General features: G+C 35.5%; 1 long non-coding RNA gene across 1 annotated transcript; it reads right to left on the bottom strand.

The window, feature by feature from the left end:
* Nucleotides 1-5,482: 5,482 nt before the first annotated feature.
* Nucleotides 5,483-6,372, bottom strand: LOC132273891 (uncharacterized). Its single transcript, XR_009470295.1, has 2 exons — nucleotides 6,131-6,372; nucleotides 5,483-5,720 (listed from the first exon to the last, which is right to left on the bottom strand). It is a non-coding gene; the product is annotated as an uncharacterized LOC132273891 (long non-coding RNA).
* Between the last annotated feature and the right edge of the window lie 445 nt (nucleotides 6,373-6,817).

Here is a 6,817-nt window from a genome sequence, read left to right as displayed (position 1 = left end):
CGGTAGGATGCCGAGCATGAGATCCATTTGAGAACGGCTTTGCATATTTTGAGAGAGCACCGTGTGTATGCCAAATACGAGAAGTTTGAGTTTTGGCTACATGAGGTGAAGTTTTTGGGTTATGTTGTTTCAGGAGGCGATGTATTGGTTGATCCTTCGAAGATCAAATTGGTTTTGAATTGGGAGTATCCCAAGAATGTGTTTAAGATTCGGAGCTTTCTTGGCTTAGCAAGTTATTATCGAAGGTTCGTAAAGGATTTTTGTCGCTTAGCAGCTCCTATGACTCGACTCACCCGAAAGGGAATTAAGTTCGTGTGGAATAAAGCATGTGAGTCATTCTTTCAGGGGTTGAAGATGAGACTAACTACGGCTCCAGTGTTGGTGATACCTGAGCGTGACTTGGGTTTACATCATCTTCTGTGACGCTTCTTGTGACGGTTTGGGATGTGTGTTGATGCAGGATGGTAGTTGCTTATGGGTTTAGACAGTTGAAGACTCACGACCTTAACTACCCTACCTATGATTTGGAGTTAGCGGCAATTGTGTTTACTTTAAAGTGTTGAAGGAATTATTTATATGGTGAGTGGTTCGAGGTATTCTCTGATCACAAGAGCCTCAAGTACCTTTTCTCACTAAAGAACTTAAACAACAGGCAGAGACGATGGGTTGAGTTCCTAGAGGACTACAACTTTTATTTGCAGTATCATCCGAGAAAGTCCAACGTTGTAGCAAACGCCTTAAGTTGGAAGTCTCGTAGCACTTTGGCTAGTTTAGTCATTTAGAAATGGAAGATGTTGGAGGATTTGGCACAAATGGGATTGCATTGTGATGATGACGATGATGGCAGTAAGTTAGCATTTTTATTTAGTCTCGTGGCTCAGCCTACACTTGTTGGTCGAGTGATTGAGTCACAAAGACAGGATCTGGAGTTGGATGCCAAGTGGTGGTCCATGAAGAAAAGAAGCCCAACTTGCATAATCCACCAACCACCAGAGTTGTACTTATAACTTCTTATATTGAAGAAATATAGAAGGAAACTATCAACTATGGAAGGATCGTGGGGGGCAAGCAATGCGAGTCAAACCCTAATTCTTCCATGAATCTGTATAAATAGAGGCTTAGACTTCCAATAAATATATAGACAAGTTGATTCTATTCCTTAGTGTTCATAATTTTCATTGAGTGTCTAGCAATCGTTCTTTGACTTTCAAAGTGGACGAATTTTTGCACCTACAACCCCCAAAAGCTCTAAAGTTGGTATGAGATCGAGAGCTTGACGATCCAATATTTAAATAAATTTTGATTAAAAAAATTATATGAATAAAAAAAAATATGTGAATTTGAAGAACTATATTATAAAATAGGAATATTTGAATTCTTAAATAGATTTTTAGAAATGTTTCTTATCAGGTGCACTGGGGAACAATAGAAATAGAATATGAAAAATACAGTTTCCAAGTAGTTAAGGGGTCTCAAGGGGCGAGCCTTAAACTCGGACATCTTGAGTTCAATTCTCACAAGGCACAAAAACACACTGATTTAAATGATATGTATGGTTTATGAGTGATTGCACATACACAAGATTTACATTCCATCCAAAAGGCCAAAGAGTCAGTGGTCACTTACTCCTAGGGACGGACCCAAAGAAGTATGTGAGTGGGGGCGACTTTTAACAAAAATGTGTGTGGGGGGGGCATTAGTGAAGTTTTTCTATAATTTCAAGGGCGGTCAAAATTTAATTTTGTAAGTATATAAATAAAATAAAACAAAATTAATAAGTATAAAATGCAAAAGAAAAAAATTTCAGTGGGAGCCTATACTGGATTCGTGCCTACTTACTCCCACTCTCTTAGATTGTCGTTAACATACATTTAATGTATCATTACCCGTCAATATATATATATATATATTAGTTGTAAAAAGAGAAAAGAACCCATGACAAAATAATAATAATAAATAAATAAATAAATAATCTAGGATATATATATATATATGATATTTGACTCACTGTTCATGGCCACTTTAGCCATATAGGCTAGTATAGGGTTTTAACTTCCGCATTTGTGACCGTTTTGGCAAGGTAACTTTAGCTTCCATAGTTGCACTCGTGCTTATGTCTTGTTAACTTCATTTGTGATTCTTTTATTGTCTTAGGGGTGGTGTTCACCTTATGGACATCTTCCTTTGTATTCGCTTTCATTTTTTTTTACTCAGGATTTGGGTTGGCTTTTCGATTATCCATTCATGTACTGTGTCACTGGAATTCGGGGTGTGACATACTCCTTCAAAAGCTCTTGAACAATGAACATATTGTCACCTATCCTTTTATTCTTAATAAAGGCAGTCTGGTACTTATCCACAAGGAAGGGTAGCAAAGGTTGGATCTTTTTAGCACGTAATTTAGAGAACTTTGTAGAAAATGTTACAGCAAGATACTCTGTACATGTCTAAAGTCATTCATGGTAGAGGGGGTAAATTTAATCTCCTCAAGAAGCTGTCCATTTGTAAGGAATGGACAGCTATCTATTTTTATTTTATTTTGAACTTTTCCACTAGTGTCAGAAAGCCTTAAAATACATGTGTAATTTAATTATTTCACAAATATTAACCATAGTCAATATATGATAATAAATGCAATATTCAATTTAAAATAAAAAAATCCTAATAATACCTAATACATAAGTGTATATTAAAACAAAAATATTCTCACCAATTATGTATATAAGTACTGTGTATGCACCATTTATACATATAAGTATAAAATAAATCATAATTAATTTTGACTCAAAATATAATTTACACTATTATATAGTAATATATTATGATTTAAAACATAATTTTTATAAAATAAAAACAGAATTTACACTATTATGCAAACATTATATATTAATAAAAGATTTTTTTATTAGTATTTAATATGTAGACTTAGTATATAACATGACTATCATGAATTTTGTTTGAATGAACCGTGCATGTGTAGTAATAATAGTGAAAATGTTTTTGCACCACAGTGCCAACATAAACACCTTTTTATGTGTTTATTCTTCTTTATTTTTTCACCAAAAAATATATATATATATTCTATTGTAAAAAACAAAATAATACTTTTAAACATGATTTTTAATTTTGTATGGTCTTTTTAGGAATTGACAATATAAAACAACATATTCCCTGTAGCCAACACACCAATAAAATATTAATTACCAAAAAAAAAAAAAAACATAGGTGCCTAAGACATCCATGTTACTGCTTGCTCCTAGGAAAAGCATCCTCTATATGAAGTTAGCACCATGTTTAATTTACACTAATATTAAAACCAAAAGTACATTAAAAAAATAAAAAAAAAACCCAGAAAGCTGAAGGAGGTACAGGTTGCTGCTTACTGTGTTCTAGCATGGGATTACTTATTGAGTAAGGACAGGCTTTGGGTTTCTTGGTTTCAAAACAAGTATGCTTCTAACTCAACATACTGGAATGCAATACCAAAGACCTCTCATTCAATTCTGTGGAAAACCTTGGTATATGTTAGGGAAATAATGCTGACAAATATTCAATTTTCTATTGGAACTGGGCATATATTCAAAGTCTTGACAGATCCTTGGTGTGAAGGGAAAACTTTATTGCAGAAACTTGGGCACAGAAAGGAAAGAAGGGTGGGGTTCTCTTGGTCTACTCCTTTGTCAAGTCTCATTATAAAAGGAAGATGGAATTTTAATCTCTTACAGGACGAAATCTTCAGGCCTATAAAAGATTATTTGCACACACTGTCTATTCATGCTACACCAGATCGACTTTTGTGGAATGGAGGTGAGTTTAATTTCAAAAAAGCTTGGAAGGAATGTGTGATGACCCTGTGAGCGGGTGTGCCGTGAACAGGTGCGAGACACTGACAGGTTACCACACTGGCGAGCTATGGGTACACAATCCCACATCGCCTGGGAAAGGGAAAGGTGAAGTGTTTATATGTAGGTGTGTCATTCCAATTGGTATGAGGCTTTTTGGGGTAAAGCCAAGAGCAAAACCGTGCGGGTTCAGGCCAAAGTGGACAATATCATACCATGTGGTGGAGTGGATCGTTACAAATGGTATCAAAACCTGAACCAATCGAAAGTGTGCCGACGAGGACGTCGGGCTTCCAAGGGGGGTAGATTGTGATAACCTTGTGGGCGGGTGTATCGTGGGCGGGTGCAAGACACTGACAGACTACCACACTGGCGAGCTACGGGTGCACAATCCCACATCGCCTGGGAAAGGGAAAGGTGAAGTGCTTATATATAGGTGTTTCACTCCAATTGGTATAAGACCTTCTGGGGTAAAGTCCAAGATCAAAACCGTGTGGGTTCAGGCCCAAAGCGGATAATATCATACCATGTGGTGGAGTGGGTCGTTATAGGATGTAGAATAACTAACCCAGAGGTTATATGGTCCAAGATTTGTTGGGGGAAAGCTAGACCTAGATAGTCAATCCTTGGAGTATTTTTGTTCCAAGACAGGTTACCTACAATGTTTAATCTGTAGAAGAGGAGTGTGCAGCTGGCTCCTAGATGCTCTAATTGTCAACAGCAGATTGATACCAAAAATCATGTTTTTGTCCAATGCCCTTTTGCTAAGAATTTCTGGAACTGGTTGAAGGATACTCTTGGTTGGAATATGGACTTAACTGCTATTAACTCAGTGGATGATTTGCTGCTATGGTTCTCATTTCAGATCAGCAAAATGTTACACACTATACTTGTAGCTGGTTTTTGGAGTATTTGGCAAGAAAGAAATCAAAGACTACATGGACACAGCTCTAGTACTACATCAGAGGTGGCTAGGAAAATTTTACTAGAAGTCTTTGATTTTTATAATGTCTCACTTAGAGCTATTATATAATTTCCACTCCTTTGTTTCTTTTTATTTTACTGGAAATGATTCCCAGTCCAGATATTGTTTTTTCCAGTAATGTTTACTGAGGGTATGCCCTCTTTGCACCTGTATACTGGAAATGATTCCTAGTCCAGATTTTGTTTTTTTCCAGTAATGTTTACTGAGGGTATGCCCTCTGTGTACCTGTATATTTTTTTTTTTTTTCTTTTTATACAAAACCAATTATGGAAAAAAAAAAAAAAAAAATGAAATAACAGAGAACTACAAGCAGGGACGGAGCCAATGAAGGCCTTGGGGGGGCACGTGCCCCCCCTGAGTTGGTCAGCAACCTATAATATATGTCGTAATTTTTTAAAAAAATTTCATATATATAAAAAAATTTATATAGTGCCCCCCTCAAATTTCTAGTTCCTAAAATTATATTTTTATTTTTTCTTTATTTTCTCTTTTATTCTTCACATTGCTTAAATTTCCTTAGTAAAAAAAGTCAAATTTTTCTTCCTCAATTGAAACTTTTCAACTATTTCCTTTTAAAGTTCTCTCATTTTTCTTTTCTTTTATATTTTAATAATATTTTTTTCCTTTGTCTTTTGAATTTTATAGTTGGTATGTATATATATATACTCCGTATTGTTTTTTTTTTTTTGGCAGAGTGCCCCCCCCACTTGAAATCCTGGCTCCGTCACTGACTACAAGTGTAAGTATTGAAGAAACTAAAAGATATACACACACATATATATATATAGTTGGAGAAATACGTACCTCTAACATGCTTAAAGTTTTGTTCGGGCGAGCGAGGAGTCTCAATTCCATCAACATGCCGTGGAATTGAGTGAGCTAGTAAATTATCTCTGAAAAAAACATACTCAGATCTAGATTATATAGATATATATGTTGAGATCGAGATTAATGCAAGAAATGGACTTGGAGCTAAAAAAAAAAAAAAAAAAAGCTATTTAAAAAAAGGGTAAATACAAAAGTGGGTTAGAATGAACTTTGAAAGTAACGGCAGTACTATTCATGATGCACATATTGAAATTTACTTCATGAATTGTATCGCTGCTCTCTCTCTCTATATATATATATTGTATGTGCAAATAAAAATTGATAAGAACTCTACAAGAATTAGATATGTTGAGATTGAGATTAACGCAAGAAATCAACTTGGAGCTAAGAGAAGGAAGTGGATATCTTTCCTTTGAGCTTATTAGCAGACAGGTGTATGCAATTAATATTCAAATGCTAGTTTTTGGGAAGGTACCTGTGAGATTGGAGTGAGTGATGGCCATTGTTGTGAGCTTCTTCAAGTTTCCAAGAATTATTGATGTACCTCCAGATTTGAGGGTGGAGAGAGATATGAGGGCGGTGATGATGATCGAAGCGGTTAGAGAGGCGAACGTGGCGCTGGCGTTGTGGAGGGAGAGTGAAGAAATTACTTTAGATTTTCAGAAATGCACATGCTTCCTAGATGGATTCACGGAAAGAAAGATGGACTTGTAAGAAATTTACTCTTTTTTTATTATTATTATTTTTTTTAAATGTCAAATTTACATATATATATATAAGATATAAACAACTGTAAGAGATTCAGAATTACTATAATATAATTGTTTTGCTGATGATAAGGTGAAAAAAAATGGGATTATTACATATAAATGGGAATAAGGCACCATATTTACTTAGAGGCTGAGTCAAAGTCCTATAATTTCCCTAAAATGAGTTGGACCTAAAAGCTGAGGTGGCACATGGAGAAATACTGTTTAAAAATTGTGTTACCTAAAATGCCCTTTCCCCTTTTTTCTGTGTTGCCTAAAATACCCTTTCCCCAAATAAATCACTCTTCTTCTCCCTCCGAATTTTTCATCTGTCCTCACCGATTCTTCTCTTTCCCCGCAACTCTCTAAACCCAACCTCCACTCCCAATTCCTTCGTCCATCCCTCATGGTTC

The sequence above is a fragment of the Cornus florida genome, unplaced genomic scaffold (assembly GCF_030987335.1).
Source record: "Cornus florida cultivar Cherokee Brave unplaced genomic scaffold, ASM3098733v1 CherokeeBrave_3.0.0_Hap2_Chr09, whole genome shotgun sequence".
Lineage (NCBI taxonomy): Eukaryota > Viridiplantae > Streptophyta > Magnoliopsida > Cornales > Cornaceae > Cornus > Cornus florida.
Note: the sequence above shows the minus strand (reverse complement) of the source record. Positions and strands in the feature narration are given on the sequence as shown.